Here is a 27980-nt window from a genome sequence, read left to right as displayed (position 1 = left end):
AGGGGATGGAGTCCATAGCTCCTGGGGCACCCCTGCAGCCCAGATGCTGCTGGAGGCAACGTGCCAAGCCTGGACAGCCCACACAGATGTGGGGCAGTGCTGAGACCGACAAACTGACAGAGTGGGAGTGGTGCTTATGCTGGTGCCTCCATGTACTACCCATATCCTGCCCCTGTCAGGAGTTTTGGTCAGTGGTGGGCACTGGCTCAGGCACTGGGGTCTGTGTCTGGGTAGTCAGCACTGCCCCATTGCCCCAGGAAACTGCTTTATCACCTGAAGCTGGAGATGAGCCACTGGAAGGAGAAGCACTAGGCAGCCTTGTAGCACAGCCTGCAGCCCTAGCAGGCTGGGGCCATGGCTAAGCTGAAGGTGGGAGCAGGCAGGAGCAGGCATGAAGCCTGCAGCAGAAGCTATATGCATTTAACATGTGCACAAACACAATTTGCAGCCAGGGGAAGGTGCCGCTAAACTGTAATTCATCAGGGCATGACAGCCACCACATCGACATAGATCCTTCTCCTACTGCACAGTCCCACTAGCCATCCCTTGGCAGGTGCAACTTCAGACCTTCTTGGGTCTCCCTCCCTTCCAGGGTATGCAGTAAATGTATGTGGAGTACCTGGAAGGCATGCAGAGGTGCCTGTTGACCACTGCACCCAGCTGGGGAGGGCTGCAATTCTCTTGGGAGGTGAGCACAATACAGAGGAGCTGGGCTCAGAGGACAGACAGCCTCCAAGCCCTATGAACTCCAGAGACTGGTCCTCAGAGATGAGACCTTGCCTCCTGACCTGACAACAGAGATAGGAGGATCCTAGGGGATCAACCTGCTCTGTGACAGGCATGGAGGCACTCCCCGTTCCTGAGGGATTGTTCACAGATTTGAACATAACCCTTCCGGTCCTGGCTTTGGGGACTGGGAAGGGTTGAGTTTCTGTCTTCTTCCCGACACGCTGTTTGTGACTCTTGTTTTGAGAGAAGAAGGCCATCCCTGAGGATAAATCTGGTACCAGTGTAGGGAGATAAGGACCAGCTTTGACTTTCAGATTGTGTGCAATGTCCTGGGGGCAACAACACCTCTCAAAGCATTAGGACTTTTAAGGCAGATGTTCGACCCTAGGCTCAAAGACTCAGCACTGAGGAGGAGGTTAGGGATGGGGCTCACTGGTGCAGCAGGGGCAGGTTCCCACTGACTTTGACTTCATCCTCCCACAGCACTTAACATTGTGGATCTAGTCACCAGAATCCGGGGACAGATTGATCTGCATGAGGAGCAGCACGACCCTGTCTGACATTGCTGCCTCCATCTTCCTCCACAGTTCGCTCAGACTAAGGTCAGGACCACTTAGGCGCCCCACAGAATCCCAGGTCATTGCGGTGCACCAGCACTGTAAAGTCATAGAAAAGTAGGGCTGGAGGGAACGTCAGAAGATCATCTAGTGAATCCAACCCCCTGCTCAAGGCAGGGTCATCCCTATTTCAACCAGCATAGGCAAGTATTCATCTAACCTGTTCTTAAAAACTTGAGGAACAACCTTCATACACAACTACCAGGCTTCGTGCCTGAAACATCAGAAATACCCTTTAACTTGCCACAGTTAAATCAGGGGCATGAGGGTCCTGGCACTGACTCACCATTACAGGGAGAAGTATTTTCCAAAAGCGTGCTTAGAGGATCCAAGGAGTAGGACCAGGCCTCTGGAGGAGTGATGGTGGCTGTGGGTGTCAGGGATAACTATGAGGTTGAGTTGGAGGTGACTCTCAGCCCCCATTCTCCTTTTTCTTATGTATGCCAAATCCAAAATGTTGCAGGGGGCACCTTTCCCCTGGATGTTCTCAAGATCTCTGTTTATGGCATGCTTGAGCTCAGATACAAGTGTGCCCCAGAAAGTCTTCATTGTCTCCTGTTAGAGTTTGGTACGTGTGAGAGGAAGCAGGATGGGGCAGGGGGCACCTGTGAGAGCAGTCTCCATGGGAGTGATGGAGACACCATACAGACATACCTACAGTAGCCTGAACCCTTTTCCCATGTCCTCCTTTGAAAAGCTAGGATGTAGAAGGCAGGCCAGATGGCAAGTTAATTTTTACCTCTGAAAACCAGGAAATACAAAGTAGGGGTACACAACATCCTGTATGCAGCATGTGGGAAGCCTGGCTTGAATGGGTGGGAGGCCTGACTAGGTGGATGCAGGATAGGGTGGGTGGGGGAAAAGTTACTAAACTGGCTCCATCGCTCAGTGGTTACAGCACTGGTCTTGTAAACCAGGGGTTGTGAATTCAACCCTCACTGGACCCTTAACCTTTTCCTTTAGAAGTTGGACGTGATGATCTGTTGAGTTCACTTCTGACCCTAGTGTCTATGAAGCCAGGTTGGCAGAACAGCTTTGGCAAAAAGCAGGGAAGTACAAACCTCTGATAAGCTGCTGCTGCCTGCAGTATTGATGGAGCAGCAGAGGGCACTAGATAGCAAAGATAAAAGCTGAAGTGGGATGGGAAATAGTGTTGTCTTCCACAGTCCCTCATGGTCAAGGATGATCAGTCCTACCAGTCAAGTAAAGGGTTGTAGATGAGTCCATTGATGGTTAAGACAACCAATTCTGGAGCCACAGACTCTCTGGCAGATGCCTCAGATGGTAGTTAAAGGGAAGGTCCAACCACAGATTTCTGATTTTTCTTCCATTTCTGTTGTTTTTCTGCCCCCAGGGTAAGATTTTTCCACAAAGTAAGATGCACCTTCTCTCACAAAGCATCACCGGATAGCCCTGTCCCTGACTAGTTTTTCTCAATTTGTGGCTTAGACAGAGATTTGTAGACATTTGGGCTGGAAGGGACCCTGGAGGATCATCAAGTCCAGCCCCCTGCCCCAGGGGCAGGAAGTCAGCAGGGATCATAGGATCCCAGCAAGATAAGCATCCAAATGTATTTTGAAGGCGTTCAAAATGGGCGCTTGAACCACCTCGGGCGGCAGTCTGCCCCAAGCCTTGGGGGCTCGGACAGTGAAGAAGTTCTTCCTTATGTCCAGCCTGAACCGGTCACAGTGGAGTTTGTGACCATTCGATCTTGTCATCCCTTGGGGGGCTCTGGTGAACAGTTGTTCCCCCAGATCCTGATGAGCACCCCTGATAAACTTATAGGCAGCCACCAGATCATCCCTGAGCCTACGCTTTTCCAGGCTAAAGAGCCTCATTGCTCTCAGCCTCTCATCGTAAGATTTTCCTGACCTCTGATCATGCGCGTGGCTCTCCTCTGGACTCTCTCAAGCTTCTCCACATCCTTTTTGAATTGTGGAGCCCAAAACTGGATGCAGTACTCCAGCTGTGGCCTCACGAAGGCCGAGTACAAGGGGAGAATGACATCCCGGGATCTGCTTGAGAAGCATCTATGGATGCGAGCAAGCATTTTGCTCGCTTTACTAGCTGCAGCATCACACTGAAAGCTTGTGTTTATCTTGTGGTCAACCATGATCCCCAAGTCCCTTTCATCTGTAGTGCTAACCAGCGCAACACTGCCGAGCCTATAAGGATGCTGCAGGTTTTTCCTCCCAAGGTGGAGAACCTTGCATTTCTCGGTGTTGAACACCATCAGGTTCTCGTCCACCCATTTCATGAGTGTGTCCAGATCCTCCTGGATCACCCTCCTGTCCTCAGGTGTGGATGCTTTACCCCAGAGTTTGGTGTCATCAGTGAACTTGGCCAGTCCACTTCTGATACCAATGTCCATATCATTGATGAAGATGTTAAATAGTATAGGCCTTAGGACAGAGCCTTGTGGGACCCCACTGGTCACAGCACACCATGATGATTGGCTCCCATCAACCACCACCCTCTGGGTCCTACTGCAGAGCCTGTTCCCCAGCCAGCAGATCGTGGTGATGTCAAGGCCGCAGTTAGCCAGTTTAGCCAAGAGGTGATCGCGGGAAAGCAGATCAAAGGCTTTTTTAAAGTTGAGGTACAAAACATTGATCTCTTCCCCCTTGCCCAGGTGATAAGTCACCTGGTCATAAAAGGAAATGATATTGGTCAAGCAAGATCTACCTGCAACAAACCTGTGCCAGGTATCCCTCAGGATATTGCTTTCAGCTAGACTGTTAAGGATGCCCTCCTTGATAATCTTTTCCAAGACCTTACCCCGGATAGAGGTCAGGCTGATGGGCCTGTAATTCCCTGGATCTACTTTCCTCCCTTTCTTGAAGATAGGCACCACATTGGCCCTCTTCCAGTCTTCAGGCACTTCACCAGAGTGCCAAGAGCTCTTAAAGATCCATGCCAGGGGCTGAGCTATGATGCTCACCAGCTCCCTGAGTACCCTTGGGTATAACCCACTGGGGCCGGCTGACTTGAAGGTATCCAGCCTGTCGAGGTGTTCCTTCATGAGGTCAGCTTCGATGGAGGGTAAGGAATCTCCCTCGCCCGGGCCTTCCTGACGCATAGTAGGCAGGGCGTCCCATGTAACTGGTGAAAAATGGATGCAAAGTACCCATTTAGCAAGTTTGCTTTTTCCTGGGCGTCAGTTGTCAGTTGCCCCATCTGGTTTAGCAGGGGTTCAATGTTACCCTTGCTTTTTCTCCGGTTCCCCACATATCTAAAGGAGGACTTTTTATTTTCCTTGATATTTGTAGCTAGCTGGGGTTCCATCACAGCCTTGGCTTTCCTGGTTTACTCTCTGCAAGTCCAGACTAAAGCAAAGTATTCTTCCTTGGTGGCGGTTCCAGTCCTCCATCCTTTGTAGATCTTCCTTTCAAGATGCAGGAGGTCTGCCAGTTCCTGGAGAGCGAAGTGGGTGCTGTGTCCTTTTGCTGCCTTTCCTCTGAGATGGGATGGACTTTGCTTGTGCATCCAGGATTTCTCCCTTGAGGAGCAACCACTCATCCTGAACTCCCCTCCCCTTTGGGTTGTGGCCTTTTAGGGCCTCTTTGATAAGCCTGCTTAGTTTGTTAAAGTCAGCTTTCCTGAAGTCGAGGATGTCCCCTCTTCCAGCCCATATAGCCCAGATCCACATCTAGGAGACTGACAGGTATTCCCTGAGTTTCTATGATCCAATCCCAGCATCTGTGGTACCAGAGGGTCTCAGGTTTTGAACAAACAGCTCCCTCCCCATGCCCCAGCCCACCTAACTATGAGTACATTGAAACTTGGGAGTCCAGGCATCCCCTTGGATGTATCCTTTGGCTGAGATTTGGGGAGCCCAGTCACATGAGGAATGTGGCCCCTTCCACAGCAGCTGTGGTGTTCAACAGCTCCATAGGTTTTGGCTTCCAGAGACACATAGCCTGGGGAGCAGTTGCTGACAAAGGAGGGGTTGGGAACCCCACCACTTGGGGAAATTTCAAAACATCTTGGAGATAGCATTGGAGAGCACCAGAGTCTGCATCACCACATTTGGGGATGGATTTCTCACTCGTATCTGACTCGCCCTGAGCAAACAAGGTACAGACAGTTTATTCCTCTGCTCTGCATCATAAACAAATCTAACTCTAAATGTATTATAATTGCAACCACTGTTTCAGTCCACAGTGACTCCATCCAGTATCATGCTCCATCCATCCAGGCTAGGAAGAGAAGCCTGAATTGGGAAGCATATGACAACCTTGAATCACCCATCCAAACAAAGGTGGTTTAAATCAGAGATAAAATGTACAAACAAGATGAAAGCACAAACATTCCTTATCATGTCCTACTAAGGATGTTGCATTCAGTACACGCTCAGCTCCTGCCTCCTGAACATTGAGCTGGTAAGGAATGTGAGTAATCCCTTTACTCCAAAAGCAATGTCTTCTTTGGGTCCAGATTCTTCTGGTGATGAGGTTGGCAAGGTTCAGTGCTTGTTTAAAGGCTAGGATGGGTGCTTCTGGAAAGATCTCTGGGTCTTCTTCTAGTATAGGTTACAACTGTTTGAGGATTTTCCGTATAAGTTCCAGGAAGGGATGGTTTGTCATAACTAACGGTGAGTGATCCAACAACTGTGCTTAGTGTAAAGTGTATAGTGTTAAGACACGACAGGCACTTACTTATCCAGAATTCCTCATATCGGTCTATATTCCTGTCTGAAAAGACTGTTGCATGTTTAAGAAGAAAAACCAACAAAGAAAAATATTATGTAATTTTTATATGGCTTAAACCTGAAACAGGAAGTCAAAAAATTCCACAGTATGTCCCAGGTCATTCAGCTAGGTGCCATGCTCACAGTGATGTTGGTCTCAGAGCCAATGAATGAAAGGCAAATTAAATGTAACTGGTAAGTGCCCCTGGGAGAAAGGAAGCGGTATAGTCATTCTTAATTTATACATACAGGGTACATCTACACATGCAAATTAAATTTAAAAAATTAAATTAAAATTAAAATAGAATAATTAATGCTTTCTATAGATCATAGAAGCCTGGTTTTTGTTTCCAGTGCTACCAGACCACTCAAAAACCAAACTTCATATTGGATAGCACCCTTGCTCCTTTTGCTTCAGAGTAGCCTCTCGATTGCAGGGATTTGTTATCTTGTGTGTCTCATTACTATAGCAGAGCACTAGGGTGCTTGCTACTGGTAACAGTAATAAGGGCAGCTGCCAATCTGCAGGGCAGCACAGGTGTGGGTTGCTGGGGCAACCAGTCTGGTCAGATGACCAGGAGGGGGCAGGGCCTGGCCTTTAAAAGCAGCCAGGCTGAGGCCAGAGGTCAGTTCCCCTCTGGCAGCCTGAGGAGTGGGAGCTCTGCTGCAGCCCAGCCCAAGCATCTGCATGATGGTATGGGGTGGAGAAAACCCTGACAGGGATGAAGAATAGCCAGGGTGGTGCAGAATGTATGTTATAGCCAGGAGGCTTCTTTTGTGTTGCAGCCGGTTGGCTCATGGCTTTGTGTTTTTTGTTTGCTATTGTAACACCGGAGGACCGGGTGAGGCTGTAGGGGTTGGAGGAGGCCTCATGGGAGCTCCCCAGTAGTGGGAGGGGTTCCTGGCGCTGGAGAGTGGCACTGTGTTTTGGGGGTGTCCTGACCCCAGCCCAGTGGGGCAGTATTGGGAGGAACCCCAACAGGGCCTAGGACCCTGAGAAAGGGGGTTGAGGGGCCAGGTGAGGCCGAGGCCGCCTGAGCCCCGATTGTGTGGGCGAGACAGACCCCAGTGTGAGCAGGAGCCCTAGTGTGGGCAGAGCTGTAGGAAGAGCGTGCAAGCAAGAGCCCAGTGAGGGCACAATGTTCAGGGGGCACTGACTCCAGCCCCAGGAAAGGGTCTAGAGGGCCAGTGAGGCTGAGGCCACCTGAGCCCAATCGTGAGGAACCTGAGCAGGGTCCAAGACTTATGAGGAGGGTCAGGGGGCCAGGCTCAGCTACGGCCACTTGAGCCCCAACCACGGGAAGCGTGGGGAGACAGGCCCCAGTGCAGGTGAGAGTGCATGAGCGCGGAGAGGCAGGCCCCAGAGAGGCACTGTCTGTGCGGGAGAAGCCCCGGGGGGGGCGAGTACACAGAAAAGCCCCAGGGGAGGCCGAGTACAAGATTAGAGAGCCCAGTAAGGGCGAGTATACGACTAGATCCTGGTGAGGGCAAGTGCAAGATTGGAAAGCCTGGTGAGGGCGAGCGTATGACTATATCCCGGTGAGGCAAGTACGGCAATAAGGAGCCCATTGAGGGCAAACATACGAGCAGAAGCCTTGGATGGGGCCACTAAGGAAAGAGCATAGATGAGATAACATCCAGAACAACTGAGAGGCTTGGGGCATGGTATTAGGGGTGGAAGGAGCCACGCAACGCCCATAGGGTTGGGTGCACCAGCATCTATCCATATAGAGCAGGGACCAGAAGGGTAAGAGCACTGGGTCCAAGGGGTCAGGTAAGGCAGCTTCCCATTAATATTATAGAACCATCAAAGTCATGGCAGGCGAGAACGAGGGTGCTAGACAGGCAACTTGGCATGGTAGGGGCGCCAGGAGAGATCACAGCCACTCCTGGGTCCCCGCCCCATGACAATTACATATGTGTACATTGAATTAAATGTTTTAATTTCTATGGATGATGACTAGAATACTTAACATATGAGATGATACTACATTTTTATTAACAAATACGCATTTGATGAACTATAGACCTCTTTACCTTGTCTCATCCATTGCTAACAAATTTGTAATTGTTGAAAGAGAAACTTAGAAAAAGGAACTAGGAACCAGAAACTAACCTCAGCCTCGTAGGGCCTGGCAATGTCCATCTTGCCTCAGTTTCCTCCACAGGAACAGGGCACATGGCACAGCATGTAGTGTACACAGGGAAGGGTTGTAGAGCAGCTCAGGGGGTGCATGTCTCTTCATCTGTCACCCTGACTCAGACCTTCTCTCATGCCAACCCCAATATCAAGATTTTTACATCATTCTCCAGTCTGGTGCCCTTCCACCTACATTTACCTTTATTGTTCCCTCCTATTTTGCACCATACTCCTGTTCCATGACTGTCTTCCCGTTTCTTCCTGGCCTTTCTCTGCTTATCCCTAGATGCCCTTCTAATCTCAGGTTCCTTTTGGTACCCAAATGTAGCCTGTCTTAAATCTAACCGTAGCTCATCTCTGTGGTCATCCCAGTCACCTCCTTCTGGTACCTGGCTCAGCTATTACTAAGTATACCCTCCCTGTAGGTGGCCATGGCCCCTGCCCCTTCTTTTTATTTGCCTCAGGGACAGGGAGGCTGCACCAGAGACAAAGTCCCTGTAGTCATGCCCTGGGCCATGTAGGACTCAGTACAACCTGAGAGACTTAACAGAATGACTCTAGCTGCATAAAGCCTAGAAACAGTTGATCACAGAGGTGTACAGCTATTTCACACAGCTGCTAATTAGTCAGATTTTGGGCACTACACATATAAGTCTACTAGATGGGGGAGACATTCAGAAATGGAATCTAAAATGTCTATTTGCTGTCTAAGTCACTTAGGAAGCTAAATCAGCCAATAGATTGTCACCTCAAATTTGTAAAAGAGCCCTGAACACTTTGGAGTATATAAATGTTGCCACACAAAAGCAAACTGTAAAATACTTCCCCCTCTAGGGACCAATTGACTTGAAGTTTTCTTACCTTTGCTGAGATGAGTTCTTTTGACTCTTCTTTAGCTATGTTGATGCTCTAATGTAGACAGCCCACTGACAGCTGACATTGGTTTCAGTACTGTGTTGAACACACAAGCTCCCTGAAGAGGTAGGTGATATTGTAAGAATGTCATTGTTTGTTGAGTTCTGTATACTAGAGATTGCTAACATGGGTTCTGGACTGGGCTTAATTATATTAGATTCCTAAAAGGCTTAGGCACCTGAGTGTGATCCTGTTCCATCCTGCTTGAAAGAACATTAATGCATCGGTTTTTGTAGCACAGTCAACTTAGCCTTAAAGCCAAGTCTCCAAGGCAGCAATCAGAACTCCCTCCTGCCTCCACTTAGAGGCAACCTAAAACTCATATGGATCTCCATGCTTGAAAGGTAGGCACCTATCAGTCTCCCTTCCTGGGCTTGGCCAGAACTACTCTGGTCTGAGCAGGTAGATACCTAGCTCAGGAAGCTACAGCCACTAGGAACCAAAAACTAAGGTGGAGCCAACAATTCAGTCTGGGAGTTCTTAGCCCCATATCTTGTTTTGTGCCCCCCGCTTCCCTGCCCCTTGAATAATTCTCACTATTTCATGTATGTGTATAGAAATCTACAAGGTGGGTAATCCTTACACCACACACATGCTCACACTAGCCAGACCAGAAAACACACCACAGAGTGAAATTCTCCTATGTAAAAGCACAATGTCTCCTTGTGTAGGTCATATTTTATCATTCAAAATAGGGGTGGAAGTAGTGCACAGATACTTAGCTGGTCATTTTGTATTGTAGACTTGCCTTAATTCTTCGGTTTACAGGGACATATGAGCAAAGTTAACTGATAAGCACCTGCAATGGACATCTTTTATTTACACGTCTTGGACTTACTTCTAATGTGGAAGGACATGGCATCTCAAAAAAAGTAATGCACATATACAGTTTTCTACTTAAGCCTCCAGGCTGCCCACAGAAAATAATAACTATGGCAGGTGTGTAAAGGAAAATGGCTTAGAGCCTCATCTGACAGGAATTATCATAGTTTTATTGATTTCCATGGAGCTAAGGCAATTTATACTAGCTAAGAATGTGCCTCATAACATATTAAGAATAGGCAAAGGAAATAGGCTTACTGTTGAAACTAGAGAGATAGCTAGCTGTGTTAGTCTGAAGTTAGACAGAAGGCAAGGCAGTGTGGCACCTCAGACTAACTTGTTCAGAAAGGTGTGAAAGTTTGCAGGCTGCAGCCTACTTCATCAGATGCCATGAATGGATTTGCAGAGAGTAGTTGTACTAAATAGAAAGGAATCAGGTCTTTTAAATACAAAGGCTTGGAAAAGGAGAATGTGGGAAAATGCTAATGCAGAGAAACAGACAAGGTTCTTTGGGTAAATCTGATCTTTTATTAGACCAACTCAAGTAGTTGGAAACATTCTTAGCAAGCTTTCGGGTTTAAATACTCTTTGTCAGGCTGAGGAAGCACCTGCAGTTGGTGTGTGCTCTTCCTGGATGGAATGAATGAATAAATAGTAAAGAGGCCAGAGGCTGGTCTGGTATGCACGCAAGACAGACAGTCAGTGAAGGCGTAAATTGAGGAGTAAGTGGGTGACAGACAGGCTGGGTGGGGAGGGAGGGAGATGAATGTAGCTGGTATATAGCAGAGAGGTACCTGAGGAGTCAGATGTTAGGCAGGTTGTAATGTGTCATAAATCCAATGTCTATATTTAGTCCATGATTTTTTGTATCTAGGAGGTTGATGAAGTGATGTTCATAGACTCGCCTGTGAAAAGTGTTTTGTAAATTCCTTTTGAGGATTAGAACTGAGACTAGGGAGATACTGATTTTCTTGTGAAAAATGTGCCCCCACAGGTAACTGGGTATTCTTGTCTTTATTAGACCTCCATTGTGCATTCACTCTGGTGCACAGCTGTTGTTTGGTCTCTCCTACCTATTTTCCATCAGGGCATTTGGTGCATTGGATGAGATATATTACATTTCTGGAGGAGTAGCTGTAAAATGCAGGAATGCTGATGGTTTGTTGTTGGGTGTAGTAATTCTGGAGGGATGGCCCACAATGCCCCATCCTCCCTGCAATCCAACTGCATGCCTGAAGTGTGCTGTCAGGGGACAATTACTGTGAATGGCCATGAGTGAGCCCAGCAGGGAACACATGGAGCCCCTAGTTTACCTGACCACGGGTCTGTAAGAAAGAAGAAGGAAAAAAAAAAAAGGCCTGGGGAAAAAGAGGCCAAGTAGAAAACAGGCAACGAAGGTTCAAGGAAGCAGACCCTTAAGCCCCAACACTGGGGAGTGAGGGGATAACGGTTGTCTGCCCACCACTCGGTCTGAGCCGTGTTGAGTTATGTTGTTTTCTTGTGTTAGCATTTTTCCTCAATGTGTGACAGGACTTCAGGAAGTTCCCATGACACTAGTGCTTCGTCCCACTGGCACATCAAACAACTTGTGATGACATCTAGGCACAGCTTAGGACCTACAATAATACCTGAGTGGAAAGGGGAGGAGGAGCCCCACAGATGATGCTCCAGGGAAGATGTCTCTGTGCCAGTAAGAACCACTGAGCAACATCACAGAAGTATGGATAACATCCAAAGTTGTGGCGGGCGAAAGGCTGTCACACATGGGTTAAAAAAAAAGTAAAAGAGAACTCACTGTAAGAGAAATAAGTGGCTACAGAGTCCCAAATATGAGGAGGGAGATTAATTAAATTCAGCAGTTTTATTGGTCAGCAGCAGTTCAAAAGTTCCTGATAGCATCAAAACCTTTTCAAATAGAAACAACAACATTTTCCTTACTATTATTGCAGACCAACAGGACAGGTCATCACACTGCTGCAGGGAAAAATACAGTGACAGCCCAAGACACTTTAGATAAATTGACTCAAGTTTTAGAGCTTTAATAATCAGTGTATTGAGACAGAGAAAGTGTAAGAGGTCACTAGAGTAGGGAATGAACCCCTGAGTTGGCAGAAATTCTGCTTCCTACTTGTCTTATGAAGAGAAGAGAACCCTCAGCCCCAACTCACAATGCTAATACCCTTTGCAGATCAGAACAATAACAGGGATCAAACCACATGCTGCAGGATATTCACTGATGGTCCAGAAGGTAAGGAAAGAATTCTTAAAAAGACAGAATAGACAAAAGATTAGAAGTTCTGTGGTGGGTTTTGTTTTGTTTTGTTTTGTTTTTGAGTCCTCTTTATAGAATGGATTCTCCTTTAGGGTTATTTAGTCTGGAAAAAACTAGAATGAGGGGGCCAGCTCAGGGCCTGGTCTTAAGGCCCTCCTGTCTGTGTGGGGCAGTCTGCCCAGTCTTTCCTGCCATGACTTGCTGTTTAATAAACTGATGTAAAATATGGGAGGCTGCCCATTTTAATGTCCTGATGCCAGGGTGATATACTCAGCTCCATACCATACCCACACTGTGTCCCATGCCTCACAGATGGCACCATGAGTTGATATCTGCTCCAGCCTAAGGCCAAGTCAAATTCTGCCCCTTGCTGGGCCTCTAACATTCTGCCCTTCTCAGGTCTCATACATACCACCCCCTGTCACAGGGCCTCTTTCATACTGCCCATCACCGGGCCCCACATATCCCGCCCTCCTCTGCGCAGCCCTTCGGGTCTCCCTTGGACCCTACTCTACACGGCCCTTCAGGCTTCTTTCCTCATACACTCTAGCTGGTAAACATGCAGCCCTGCTCTTTGTGGCTGCTGGCCTTCTACCCGACACCGGACTGAACTAAGCCAGGGGCCCTTCTATGGGTCACTCTCTGTCCCCTTCCTGGGGCTCTTTTCCTCTGCACCCTCACCGGGGCCACAAGGTCTTCTACCACCATGGCTCCTCATTTGGCTTGTCCTGAGCCCTCCTCTCTGCAGGCTACAGGCACTCATCCCATGGGTCTCAGGTGTCTGGAGACATGCCTGCCTCCCCCCCACCCATTCTGCTCTCAAAATGACCCATCGAGTAGTGGGAGTTGGGGTTATAAGATGTCCCTACCACCTTTCGCTGGGGAGGCAACTGGCTTGGCATTCCTGGAGAACTACCCTGCCATAGGTAGTCCCACCAGGCCATGCTTCCCCAGCAGGGTGCAGTTTTCAGTCATACCCAGGACCAGGAGCCTCCTGCCATCCCCATAGTTCCTGCCCTTACCTCTAAGGATGTTCTGACCAGGAGCTCACCTGCATGATGTACTCTCCATGGCTGCAGCAGCAGACTGCTAGCTCAGCCCTGAGGGCCTGGATCCAAAATGGAGGCTGCTTAGCCCCCTCCTCCAATCCCAGGGCCCTTCTGGAGTCATGTGACAGTCTCATTAGGGTTAGCCCACATCTGCAGGCTGCCATGCTACCTCTCTCATGCCTTAAAGTGGCAGATACCAAAGGTGCTCTGCCACACAGGGGAAATTTGATAACAGTCTTTCAGTACCTATGGGGTCATTATAAAGAGGATGGAGATGGGCTTTTCTCTGTGGCTGTAGGAAGCAGGACTAGGACAAATGGCCTCAACCTGCAGCAGAGAAAATTTAGATTGGTGATTAGGCGGAACTTTCTGATGATGGTTAACTTTCTGGACAAGCATTGGAACAGGCTACATAGAGAAGTTGTGCAATCTCCATCCCTGGAAAGTTTCACTTGTGGATTGCCTGGGATGATTCAGCCAGGGATGATCCTGTTCTGAGCAGGAGGCTAGGCTAGATAAGGTCTCTTCCAGCTTTCCTTTTCTGTGAACCTATTTGGATCCTTCCCAGATCCTGTATCTCCTGTGATGAGATCTCCTGTATTACGCAGTTGAGTTTAGCTGAGGATAACAGACCTGTTCTATGAATAGGTGGGCTGGTGTGACATGGCACAGCTTGTGCCTTTCACTCAGAGGGGTGTGGGCAAGCAGCAGAGCAGCTTGCAGGTGGCTGCACTCCCAATTAGGAGTCAGATGGCCAGCAGGAGGCCACCTGATTGGGAACAAGGTCCAGCTGTGAATGATAAGAACAGGCCCTGAGCTGAAAGCAGCCAGAGGGGAAACATCATCTGGTTGGGGTTGCTGCTCACATAATATCTTGGAGGTACAGGGCAGGAGCTATGGGGATGGTGGAGGCTCCTGGTCCTGGGGCATGACCTAAAACTATACCCTGCTGGGGCTGGATGGTGTGGTGGCCTGCAAGTGGTGGGGCAGTCTCCAGGAAATGCCATGCCTGTACCTCCCTAGTGAAGGGAGAGTACGGGGTGCCAGAAAGCCTCAGCCCCTGCTGCCTTGTGGGTGACCCTGAGTAGGAGAAAGGCTAGGGGTGCACACCTTGGAGATAAAACCACAGGGCCTAGGCTTTTGGATTGAGGCCTGAGGCAGGGCCCAGGTCATAGAAGGGGATCTGAGGCAGGGTCCAGGTCCACAGCAAGGCCTGAGGCTTGAAAAAGGGGTTGGGATATATATGTTTGGGATTGTAGAGCCCCAGTGAGGGCGAACATGGGATGAGACCCTAGTGTGGGGGCATGGGATAGACAGCCTCAGTGTGGGGGCATGGGATTTTTTGGAATTGAGAAGCCCTAGTATGGGGGCATGTGGGATGAGGCCCCAGTGTGGGGGCATAGTATAGAGAGCCCCAGCATGGGGGCACAAGCTCAAGGATGTGATTGAGAGCCCAGTGCGAGGACACAGGTGTTGTGATCACTATAGGCTGAAGCATTTCGCCTATTCCCCGTAAAAACATTTATAACGATGGGCAGTCACTTTGGTCCACCTGCTCATCGTGCTGCATTCAAACTCATTACCAGATGCTTTAGCCCACATCTAAAACCGTTTTGGCCCTCTTTAACATTAGACACCCCCCACCAATAGCACTGATCCCACCTCCCCACGATACTATGTTCTATTGTCAACAAGACGAAAACTCAACCCAAGCCGTTCTGTACAGTCACTTTCCCTATCATTTCAATGTGTGTTGTATTTTGGTCCAAGTTACACTATGCCCCTATGAGTTTTCCAACGTTACCCATTGGACCGCCCCGCTTACATTTCCCAACCATGTCCGGAGCACCCACAATGTGATCCCCAATGAACAAATTACAGGTGTCATGGGGGAGTCGAAATTTTGGTCTAATATGACTGAAACTGAGCGCAGGAAGTTTACCACTGGGTGGACCCTGTATGGCATGTTTGTTACTGGAGCCTCCGCCTCGGCATTGACTATCCAGCAGCTGCAAACTCTGGAATTGCTAGCCAGACTGGCCAATAGTACGGTGGACGCTTTGGAAGTATTCAACCGGCAGTTGCAGGATACTTCTAAGGTTGCCTTCCAAAACTGCCTTGTGTTAGATTTCATGTTGGCCAAAGAAGGTGGATTCTGCGCAGTGCTTAACCTCACTGCGCCAGACAAGACCTGTTGTCTCGTTATCTATAACGCCTCGGAGCCCCTTTCTAGAGCCATCAATCAAATCCGAAAGGTAGCTGAGGATACGCGTCCAATTGTCCAGACCCCCTTTAATTGGCTAGCTGCAACATTCCAATCTGCATTTAACCTCCGGCTTTCACCATGGTTGGCAAATCTACTAACTCCCCTATTTACAGTTCTAACTGTTGTATTGATAGCATCCTGTTGTGTTGGTTTGATCATTCATTCCATTCATCATCAAATTACCTCAGCTATGCAGGTCACCTACTATGAGTGCCTTCCTCAAACGAATAACACTTGCCGCGAGATCCAAAGTGTATTGTAATATTGACCTGGCAGCCTAATCGCACCTTGGTTTAGTTGATTGAATTTATTCACTTAACTCATTACAGTTGGTATTATGCTGCACCATTCATTTGTTTGTAACCTCCTTAGCAGAGATCAAACGTGTTAAGTCTGTTTTGGTATCTGTTGTAAGTTTTTGGCTCACGTGGCCAGGGGGGCATGTTGTGATCACTATGTTTGTTAAGTGGCCATGTTCGCCAATCAGAAAAAGTTACACAGAGTTATGTAACAGTTGCTAGGCAGACCACAGTTGTTTTTCTGCCATCAATGTAAGAGATAAGTGGTAGCTAGAACTTTCCACAAGGCGGAGTCCAGCGTCAGTCAGTCAGTGCCATGGGCCTATCGAAAGGTGCCTCATGCAATCACACCACCGCACGTCACTGTGGAAGAGCTCCGACCCCAGAGAGCCCCAGGGCTGACCAAGCTGATTGGAGCACGCCCGGCCAGGGCCGGCAGCGCGGGAACGCGGGGCGCGAGAGTGGTGGCACGGCCGCAGCCGGGACGAGAGCCCGGGAGGCGAACCCCACGCGGGGCTTGGCGGCACGCGCCTTAATTAACTTCCCCAGGTGCGGCAAGGAGCCGGGTGGCTCAAAAGTGGCGCCGGCGCAGAGCTTCAGGGGACTGGAAGAGCCGGAGGAGAAGGAGGCGCTTCCCGGTGGGGCAGCGGCACGATGGGGGACGGCAGATCGGCACCCGGTGAGGGTCTTCTAGAGCTGGGTAGGGCCACGCAGGGGCAGGACACGAGGGACGGAGGGCCCTGGGGGCCGTTGATTGGATTGTGAAGGCTGGGGTGGGGGAGCTCCCTATCCCAGCCCCAACCAGCGTGGCCTGTAGCCGGAAACGGTGGAGGCGGGCCAGCCCGTGTGGTACTGGGCAGAAACAGAGCCCAGGCAGGGGCGGTGTGCTCTGGCCGCACAGAGGGAACCCCAATCGGGGAACACAGGCCTCCGGCAGGAGGCGGACGTGACTCACCAAGAGACTGGAGCCAGCCCCGGCGGGGAGCTGGCAGAGCAGCTTGCATGTCGCTAACAGGACAATTTTCTTTCGAGGGACTACCCCACCTCGGCTGAGGAGAGGGGGGCACCCCTTTCGACTCATAACGGAGGCCTGGGCGAGGGTGTAGGGGAGGTAGGAGCCCTCACAGACCCCGGACCGGATTGGACAGGAGGTACCACTTTTGGACGTGCACGCGCCAGGGAATTCACTGAACCTAATAACAGCAAAGTCCTGGCAGGCGGACTTGGTGAGAGCATCCCCGAAGCGGGAGCCACCCCTGTAACCGGAGGGCAAGCCCCACAGCAATCCGCGGGTGCCCAAACTCGCGCCATTGTGGGCGGACCCGTGGACAGTCACCTAAGCTATAAAAGGCGCCTGCACCTGATCGTCAGGGTTCTTTCTGCGTCCAACAGACTCGGAACGCTTTACGGCAGATTAATACGGACATGGCTCGGCCTTCGGAGTGGCCAACCGAAGGAGGATGCAGAGACCCGCCTGATCCCGGCTACCTGTAACCCCAGAAACTACTCACCAGCCAGGTTCATCGGTCTCGCGCACCATTAGGGCGCGTGAAGCGTGGTGAGTTCTAGCCGCTGCGCGACTACGTTGATATTCAGTAATAAAAGCTACCAAGCCTGTTCACTGTTCTCCTGCCTATTCGTGATCTGTGGTAAGCCTGACCAGGGAAAGATCCTGCAACAACAGGGATTGAGAGTCCTGAGGTAAGGGCATAAGGATTGCAAGCCCCAGTGTGAGGGCATAGGAGTGAGGGTCCCAGTATGAGGGTATGGGAGTGCAGGTTGCAGTGTGGGGGCACTAGAGTGAACTTATGGATGCCAGCTGTGAGGCATGGGACATAGTATAAGGGGAGGTTCAGAGCCATGTATATGGCCTCTGCATCAGGTCAATCAAACGGGCAGCCTCCCGCCTGGTTAACAATTTCCAGTTGTTTCATCAAAGGCGTGGCAGAGTTCCAGCCTGCGAGGGGTGGTTTGGGGCTGCTTGGGGACCTCCCTGCCCCATAAATGGGGGGGGCAGGGCCTGGGGGTGGAGGGCAGTGGGTTGGGAGCGAGGGCCATTGAGTCAGGACAGGTCATCAATGTTTACAAATGGGCCTTGGTACAAAAAAGATTAAGAACCACTGTGCTAGAGTATCCTCAACATATCACTAGATGGCTGGAACTGATAAGAAAGCGTGAACTTTTGTTTTCAACTGTATTTCAACATTGAAGCTACACTACTCCTTTTAATGTTTCTTGTGGAGGGACTGTGTTTCTGATTGAGGGCGGAAGAGCACCAATCAATGAAGAAATCGAGAGAATGATCACGGTAAATAAGTTTAACTAAGTTTCTGTTACCGTTTCACACACTGGAGCAAGGAAAAATGTTAGCTATGCTCATGGAGACAAGTCATGCTGAGGTAGTCATGCATGAAAAAAGGAGCAGAAGGAGGCTTCTTCTGTTGAAAAAGACTCCAAGCTAGTGAATTAAAGAATTAAAGATGGATTTTGTAATATCTGCAGTGTACATTACTGGAATCTTAAATCTCAAAGTCCTCGTGAGCTGGGGAAAATATTGAGAAAACCCTGCAACAAATGGACAATGGAAAATAATATGCTACTCTAACACGAGGCCCAGAGCTAGTTCTGCAGTTTTCACTATGAACTTGTTTGTTTGGGGCGTTGTGTCATAATTCCCCTCTGCATTCACAAGAAGGAGTATTCTACAACTTTTTTCCTTTGTATGGCTAATTCATGCTTCTAGTAATATCATGATGGCATGGTCTCTGACTTTGTTTTTTTCACATATGGCTATTACTTATCAGTATTATGAAGCTACTTCTCCCAATTAAGATCATTACGTTCCATTAAGCTAAAATTATTCCTAAAGTTGCAAATGGATAAATTATTTTTCATCGCCTTAAACTGTTTTGTAGTATTGCTGTGGGTTGTTAAATAGCCGCAGTGTTTCACCTTAGAGATGACTGCATTTCATTGGTTAGTGTGGTGATTCCCACAAACTTCATACAATTTGTAAAATACTTCAGATTCCTTCTGGGTGGGAGTTGCTGTAGGAATATGAGATATTATCATAAGAAACATATTCCAACCCTCAATACGGTAGCTAAGTTGTGTGAAATTTGCTATCCTGCTTGGAAACCACAATGTTTGGAAAGCACAAGATAAAGATTACTCTGTATGCAAACAGATGAGATCACTCAGTGATTTTGTTTCACAGAGGTAGAAAAGATTGCACTGGAAAACCTCCAAAGGTTTCACGGTTAATGAGTCCCTAGAGTGTTTCCTGGGCAGTACTAACAGGCCCCCATGGGGGAAACAAATTCATTTACCTGCATTGACATTAAGTGGAGGAAAAAAACGTGCTTCCTGCCCTGTAACCAACCTTTATAGCAAGTTCTAGGAGCCTGCGAAAAAGCAACCAGGGAACCATACTAAGAAATGATGTATGGGGTTCAGTAATCACTTCCAATAGTTTTAAGCTAAATTGAAAAAACCCCACCATTTAAAGTAAGGGATAGGGACACAAGTTACAATGAGGTAAAGGAAACTGAGGCTTTCTGATGCATTTTCTGCTTCAGGGTAACTGCCTGTGTGCGTGCTTTTAGCCCAGCAGTTTACTTTTGAATTAAAAAGGTTAAAGCTACTTTGCAATAGTTTTCCTCTTCTGCAGGCAGGGCCATCCCTAGGGTGGGGACGAATTGGGATGACTGCGCTGGGCCCTGCGTTTTGGGGGCCCCACGGAGCTGGGCAGAGCAGCGGTGGCATGGAGCTGGGAGTAGCAGCGGTCCATGTCCGGCCACTCTCGTCTCTCCTGCTGCTGCTGCTGAAGCTGCTGCCACCGCCGGCAGTAGCAGCTTCTTTGGGTCTGGGGCCCATGGGATTGGAGAGAGGACAGGGCCCCGCGTGGACTGATTTGCCTTGGGCCCCGCACCCTGGTCGGGTCAGCTGTCTGCAGGTGGTTACCATGGGGTCTTTGGCATATAATAAATCCATGCCCCCTTTCTACCGCACTGCAATTTGTTTGTGTGCCTATGCCCTTAGCTTAAAACTATTTCTAGTTGACTTATGATAGATAAAATAGGTTTAAACTGAAATAAATGTCTGCCTGGTTTAACATCACACCATTAGGCCCTGGAGAGAGGGGAGACAATGGTTTGTTTACTTATGTAAAAAATATCAGGTTCAGGAGCAGACAGATCTGCATATATCCCAGGGTAGTTGCACACAACAGATAGTTATTAATTTGTTTCAACAATATGTGGTAGAAGAACAAGTAATAGCCTGTTTGCCTTTTGCAAAAGTCTATCCTACAACGAACATGAGCAGATGGAACATAAAGTAGTATAATTTATGCTGGTAGAGAGTTTTCCTCTGATTTGTAATTGAGGGAAGTTATCCTGGGTTTGGTATTTACCTTATCCACGTACTACTTTTTTACACAAGTATAATGCCAATTACATCTGTGTAAATAATTTATTTCTCAGGGTCCAAGTTAAGCAGGTGCAACTTTTTATGAAGAGGCCAGAGCCACAGAGTAATAGGACTTTAGCAAGAATTTGCCTAATGGAGAACTGAACAAAAACTGGACCTACTGAAGTTATTCAAGTAGGTAAAATCTAGATCAGGGTGTCTAACCAATGACACATGTGCCATATGTGGCTTGGGCAGCCTTTGTGTGGCAGACAGCAGACTGGGGAGGGGACAGGGAGCACAGCGCAGGTAAGACAGGAAGCAAAAAGTAGAGCAGTAGATCAGACTGGGAGCAGAAAGCAGAGCCTCAGATTAGGAAAGGAGAACAGACTAGCACTCAGGGAGGCTGTGGGATTTATTTGTGGCTTCCATTAGTCTAGATAGTCTCAGAAGTACACACAAGAACGAGGCTAGCATAATTAATGCACATCAAGTTTTAAAACCAATGGTTCACAAGGGAGTGTTGTGGCCAATGTTGCATTTGGCCACTTTGACTCATTGGACCAGATGACCGGGTACCTGTTTACAGCTCAGCCAGGTGGGGCTCTGCAGAGTAAAGCTGGAATTTCCACTTTGGTATCCATAGTGATACACTTTAACTGGTCTGCTGCTTCCAGAATTGTTAAGCTGTTAGTAAAAAATCCAGGATCTTTCAGGTTGTTCCACTTTGGAAGAAAAATTGCTTATGGACTCAGGAATGTTTATACTATGATTTTTATTAACAAAGCATGTACTGAGTCTTGTTACTTTGAACCCAGGAGGAATCAAACAAGAAACGGTTTGTCCAGGGTATGTCTGAAGCTTTCTTCTGTCTGATTCTGTGATCCTTTGCTACTCTTGCTGCATGCCCTTATTTGAATAGTACCCAGAAAACCTTCTCTTGTTACATCATTCAAATTCCTGAGTGATTCTGTATGTGGCCCTGTTTTGGGTGATGATTTATGCCTGTGTTTTGGTTGAAGACTGTTGTTATTTCATACATAAGCTTAATTCTACTATTTTAAATAAAGGACACTGATTACATATACCTGCTTCAATGCTGTTTCCACAAGCTCTCAAAGAGATAAAATATGCTTCTCAGGAGACAGGAGATTTTTGTGAGGCTGGCAGGAAGGACCCAGCTAAATTAACTAGATGCTACAAACTATGCCTAGACTAGCAGGTCTTAGAAGTATTTAAACCCATTTTAGAGCAAGCAGGTAGTACTACAGGCTATAGGGAATTTTTTTCCTACTTAGTACAAGACTGGATCTGGCCCATACTTTCAATGAAGCTATTTTTACGCTTTCTTCACTCATATAATCTGTACCTTCAAATAGTTATTTTGCTGCTTTCAGCAGACTGTCTAACAGGGACAAAAGCAAATCTCATCAGGTAGTTATTTGCAATTTTATATCCTTTATCTAGGTCAGTAAAAGAATAAGCAAAGTCTGCGCTTTAACTTTCTCAGACTGGAGTGGCCCACTTCAGATGCAGGAAACTAACCAAAATTAATCAGCTTATAAAAAAAAAAAAAAGAGAAGGGAGTTATTTTTAGAACTGAGTTAACTGAAAATGTCTGCAGAATAAATAGAAATTAACAACTTTTCATTAGGATCCAGAGTTTGCTATTGAATTCCAGTGCATAAAAAGGAATGTTTTTTTTCTCTGAGGGGTTATTTCTTTTGTACCATGATAGTAATACGTTCTTAGAAAAATATCTGCTTAACAGGATTCATAATGATAATCATTACTGCCATTATTTTACAGCTTTCACATGGCCAAAACTCTACACTCCTAGAAAGCAGATAATATTATCCCAATTTTACAGCTAGGAAACAACTTGGTCAAGGCAACAGAACCTCCCACTCAGATCATGCTGCCTTCAAATTAGGCCCACAGCTGTGTGTGCAAACTACAGAGTTATAATTGGCATCTTATAAAGGGTGTCCTTTACAAGCTACAGTTTAGGTGTGCTTTAGCACACCTAATTTTTAATCAGTGAAGCCCAATTTGTTCAATGTTGTGAGGCTCTGGACCTAAGTTGTGTTACATTGCTTCAGTGAAAGAACAAAGACAGCACGAAAGACTGCATAATTTGTTCTGTGTTTCAGTTCAGCTGTGGCCAAATTCAATGTCCAAATACTAAACTTAGGCCATAAAAGCAACTCTAATGATGGTTACAAGTGGTACTAGCAAGAGCTTTATACTGGCTTATGCGGGTGGGATTGAGTGTTCCAGTCTAATTTTCTTGAAAACCATCCTTACTAGTTGGTCCAGTTCACACACAGTCATCTCAGCATTCAGCAGAGACCAAGGACTGAATGGGCACAGAGACTTAGGTCTTTTCTTCTCCTGGACAGATCCCTCTATATGAGAGGTAAGAATATGGTGTGCTGGGGAAAACATGTTCAACAATGGCTGCATCATCCATGCCTGTCCATAAAGAGTTACTTTTATTCTCTAGGGGGTCAGATTTTTAAAGGTATTTAGATGTCATATTGCTAATACCTTTATGCCTTCAAAAATCTGGCTCTTTTAGTTAGAAACTAATCTACTTCCTATATAAAATAATAAACACAGAAAATTCTAAGAGTTCCAATGCTGCAAAATTCTGCATGGAAGTAGTCTTTGCTTAAGCTCAGGGTCTAACGGAGCACCCACATGAACAAAGTCTGTACATAGGACCAGACTGGAAAAAAACACAAAACACGTATGTTCTGGTTCCATGTACAAGCGATGACTGTTTGTTGTTAATTCTTCCCTCATCAGATACTAATGATCTGAATGTAGCTCTAGGCTTGGCTTCGGATAGTTTGTTATTTTATCTTTAAAGCTTATAACATTTGTTTTTCCTATTTTCTTAACTAGATTCTCTGCTGATTTCTTAGTGGCATCACCACAGAACTCAGTCAGATTTTGTAAGTGCCTCAGCATTCCTTGTTCACCTTGTTAATTTCCAGGTAATCAACTAATTGGACACAAATAGAACATTTTAATCAGATTGAGCCATCTGGAACTTCTTAGCATTTTAATGTCTTTAAATGGAGGTGATATAAAATCACCTTTCTGTAAGGTACAGTTAGAATCATTCTCAGTTTCTTATATTCTGATAGTATAAAATCTCTGATATACTTGATTACCTGGTTTACCTAACTTTGCCAAGTGATGTATACTTCTTTAAGCCAGAGGGATAACTGATTACATGACTCATGGAAGGGATACAGCCACGCTTACCACACAAACCCCAAAGCATTTGAGAGATCTTTGTGGTGGGCACAGCTGTGTGCAAGGGGGGAAACAGAATCTGGCTGATGGGAAGGAGTGAAGTTAAAAGTGGGGTTAGATTACTGAAGGTGCACAGACTTTCGCAGGAATGGAGGGGGCAGATAGGAAGGAATTAAGAAGGGTTTGGCATCTGTAACAGGCATGGGTTTAGGAATATGAAGTCAGTTTTTGCTGGTGGGTCTCTGTGATCAATGGCATACTAATTGTGTGTGTGTGTATATGTGTGTGTCTGTGTGTATTGTGGGGGTACTTATCCTTTATCCAACATGTTTCTTAAACATTTGAGTCATGACTTTCCAGTTTTGACATGACCAGGAGCCACATGCTGTATGGGCCACATGCTGCTGCAGCTTTCTCAGAATCTTCCCCCATGCCCTGTGCTGGTGGCATGTAGTCCCCTGACCTCCAGGCAGCTCCTGAAGCCACTTCTACCACTGCTGCATGGATGGAGTGGGCCAGGGGAGGAAGCTGGGTGGATCTGCCCCAAGGGTATGTTCCTGTCTCTCTTCCCTGCTCTCCGCCTCTCCTCCTTCCACCACGGCTGGAAAGGACCCAGGCAGGGTGAGGGAGGATGTGGGCTGGCCACTGCAGGCTTGGGGCTCTCCGCCCTGCTGCCTTTGCCCTGGGGACTGCACATCCCCTGCTCGCCCAGCAGTGGGAGGCACAACTTGCTGCCCCTGCAGCTGCCAGGAGGGCAGGGTATGCATGGCTAGCTCGGGGCCCCTGGGGAAAAGTCAGCAGAGAGAAGAGCCCCAAGCCTGCAGCGAGCAGCCAGCATCTGCCCTATGCACAAATCTGCAGGAGCACATGCCCGCCTCCATACCTCCCCTGGGGGGCATGCACAGTGGTGGGAAGCCACATCCCCTGAGCCTCCTGGATGAGCCACCCCAGTCCTGGGTCCCATGCACCACCCTGGCTGGGCAACACCCCAGCCCCACTCCCTCCCTTGCCTTGGGGGTCTCCTCCATACACATACCTACAGGGAGCTGCCTTTCATACTGCCTGGTGTGTTCCGGGCAGGATGTACGCGTGCAGCCACATACATGCACATGGTGCTCTCTGTATCTCACTCCTGGCAGCCTGCAAGGGGCTGCTTGGGGCTAGAATGCTGCCTGCCTGCAAGGGAAAACCTGCTGTTTCCTATGGGAACCCAGGCATCTGGAATCCCATGATTGGTAGGGGACTCTGGGCCTAGGCCCTGCTGGCCTGTGCATTAATCCACCTATGTCCATTCTACCAGTCAGTCACTAGTTGGACATCCCCAATTTGAGTTAAGCAGCTATTAATAAAAATGTGTTGAATAGTCTGATTAAGAATCCCAAACCCTCTCAATCCATACAGATTTTATTCTCCTGTCTTTTGTGATGCTATCATGTTTTATAAAATACATGTCAAATCTCTCTCTCTCCATGTATACCACTCTGTCTTATTTATCTGTCTGTTCATCCCAATGAATACCTCTGCATCTAATTTAGAATAGAATAGAGCAGTGGTGATGTGTAGGGGGTGCATGCACCCCCTGAGAGCGCTGGTGCACCCCCTCAAAACAGTGTTCCTGGGCAGGGGGCAGGCGAGAGCATTGGTGCCTCCTCCTGAGAACACCAGCCAGGGAGTGCGCCAGGAGAAGCGGTCCCTTCACGGCCGATCCCACTGACCTGGAAGAGCCAGCAACATGCCTAGAAGTGCCAGTGGCACAGTGTTGCCAGTTGCAGGTCACCAGGATTGGCTGTGGGGAACCCCCCTCCCCGCTTGCGGGATTGGCTGTGGGGGACACCCCCAGGGCCTTACCCTCTTGTCACTGACTGTCCACTGGGGGAGTGGGGGGCAAGTGCCCCCCCCGACTCAGGAGGCACCAGTCGCCCATGGAATAGAGAGAGAAAAAATAGAAAGGAGATAAGAATAAGGTTAGACAGAAGTGAAGGGCAGATCTTCTGCTTAAATGGAAGTGCTATTTTGACTGTTTAGTTTTGTTATTATCTCTCCACAGCCTCCACAGGCCCTAAGCCCTTGTTGCACCAGCCATTGTGCAAGCATAAATAAGGGACAATCTCTTCTCCACAGTACCTTGTATCTTTGGTTAGTGGGAGCTCTTTCTTTGCTTAAAAAAACAGAGACCTAGTATAGCAAAACAGAATTCTAAGCTGAATCAATGCCATCTGTTCTTATGATTGTAAAAGTCTCATCATATTTGATTTTTGGATTCAGGTGAGTAGAGTCTCTCAACGTTTTAAAAAATGAGATACATTTCTCTCTCTCAATGCCAGGAAAAAACCTTGAAAATTTGATGCAAGCATACTATAACGACTCAGAAAAACAGAAGTCAAATGAAAGGAACCAAGATTTTTCTAAAGTTTAAATATACGTTTTTTTTAAAAGCCAGATTCATGGTTTTGAGGACTGACTCAGGTTCTTTGACCACTTGGGGGTGGCAGTACTGTTGAAATGATCCTGTCTGCATTGCAGGGGGACCCATAAACTCCCAAAGTCCTGCCTTTGTATATGAAATCTGACCCATGTGCACAGAAGAGAGGCCCCTCTGGAGGAAGTCACTTCTTGGTTGTCCCAAACCCCCAGCAGGAGCATGGAGGCAATGTCTGCAACAGAGTTGTGGAACTGGTCTAGTATTTCTCTAGAGTCACAAGGTAAACAGGTGTTGTTCCCAAATGGGAAATCACTGGTCTTACTGGTTTCATCCTAAAAGCTCAGAAGCCAGTAAATAACAAGAATCATAAATCCACTTATTAAAAAAACGCAAACTATTCCTTCAGGGCTAGGGACAGACATTACACATAAACTGGCTTAAGTGATCAGAAACTGGTTTAAACCTGTAACAGAGCAGACGCTCAGTGCACATAAACAACTTTCAAAATGTCTGAAACTGGTTTGAGATGAACCTGGTTGAATGTAGTATCAGACTTAACTGATTTGGCTCAAACTGGTTTAGGCAATGTCTGTCCCAGACCTAAATCTCATGGTTTTAACGTGAATCTTAATGGCCAAACCACTCAGTGGGAATCTTGGCTTTCTTTTAGATTCATAGGTATTAGGGTTGAAAGGGACCTCAGTAGGTCATCAAAACTGACTTGCTCAGGAAAGAGCGCTGGGGCAGATGACCCCAGCTAGGTGCTTGTCCAGTCTCCTCTTGTAGATCCCCAAGGTAGGGGACAGCACCACCTCCCTTGGAAGCCCAGATTCTGGCAACCCTTACTGTGAAGTTCTTCCTAATGTCCAACCTAAATCTGTCCATCAATTTGTGGCAATTGTTCCTAGTTACTCCATGAGGTGCCATAATAAATAGAGCATCTCCTATTCCCTGCTGCCCTCCCCTGATGAATTTATAGGCAGCCACAAGATCCCCCCTCAGCTTTCTCTTGTGAAGGCTGAAGAGACCTAGGTCCCTCAATCTCTCCTTGTAGGGCTCTGCTTGCAGGCCTCTGACCATATGAGTGGCCTCCTCTGAACCCTATCAGGATTCTCTGCATCCCTCTCGAAGTGCAGCGCCCAAAACTGGACTCCAACTGCAGCCTGACCAGTGCTGCGTAGAGGGGAAGCATCACCTCTGTGGACCTGTTCGTCATGCATCTGCTAATGCATGATAAAGTGTGGTTAGCCCTGTTGTCACACTGATGACTCATGTTCATCTTGGAGTCATCTATGACTCCAAGATCCCGTTCCGCTGCTGTGCTGTTCAGCAGGCTGCCCCCCAGCCTGTAAGTGTGTTTGCAGTTCTTTTTGCCCAGGTGCAGCACTTTGTACTTGTCTTTGTTGAACTGCATCCTATTTCATTCTGCCCATTTTTCCAACCTGCCCGGATCCATTCCCTCCCCTCTGCTGTGTTAATTTTGCCCCATAATTTGGAATCAGCTGCGAACTTGGAAAGGGTGCTATCCGTGCCCTCGTCCAAGTCACTGATGAAGACACTGAATAGCACTGGTCCGAGGACCGAGCCTTGTGGGACTCCACTGCCCACATCTTTCCAGGTTGATATTGACCTGTCCACCACCACCCTATGGATGCGACCCCAAGACAATTTGCCACCCACCTGTCCGTGTACTCATGTACTTCACAGCCTGTCCAGTTATTTATGAGAACAGAATGAGATATCCCATCGAAGGCCTTCTTAAAGTATAGGTCGAGGACATCTATTTTGAAAATTGGGACCAATTTCCAGCGCGTGCGATTGCAGCGGGGAGCCTGAAAACCTGCCACGAGCGCACCCTGAATGCTCAGGCGCGGGAAGGCAATAAACGAGCCCAAAATGCACTGCTTTGGTAAAGAAATTGTTGATGCTTCAAGTCTAGCTCGAGGATTTTGCAAGGAAGGCCCGACTCGTGACAGAGGCTGGCAGCTGCGGAAGCTGCCCCCGCTCCCCCCAGGCTGCCTGCCCCCGCTCACGTCTTGGCCCGGGCGGGTCCGGCGGAGGCCGGGGCTGGCCCCGCCCCCA

At 47.9% G+C, this 27980-nt stretch overlaps 1 long non-coding RNA gene across 1 annotated transcript; it reads right to left on the bottom strand.

Moving 5' to 3' along the window:
- Positions 1-6085: 6085 nt before the first annotated feature.
- Positions 6086-16858, bottom strand: LOC109313043. The gene is made up of 3 exons (XR_002101958.1): positions 16844-16858; positions 9038-9149; positions 6086-6241 (listed from the first exon to the last, which is right to left on the bottom strand). It is a non-coding gene; the product is annotated as an uncharacterized LOC109313043 (long non-coding RNA).
- Between the last annotated feature and the right edge of the window lie 11122 nt (positions 16859-27980).

This window comes from Crocodylus porosus, unplaced genomic scaffold, assembly GCF_001723895.1.
Source record: "Crocodylus porosus isolate Cpor-Errol unplaced genomic scaffold, CroPor_comp1, whole genome shotgun sequence".
NCBI lineage: Eukaryota > Metazoa > Chordata > Crocodylia > Crocodylidae > Crocodylus > Crocodylus porosus.
This window is presented reverse-complemented; position numbering and strand designations above follow the sequence as displayed.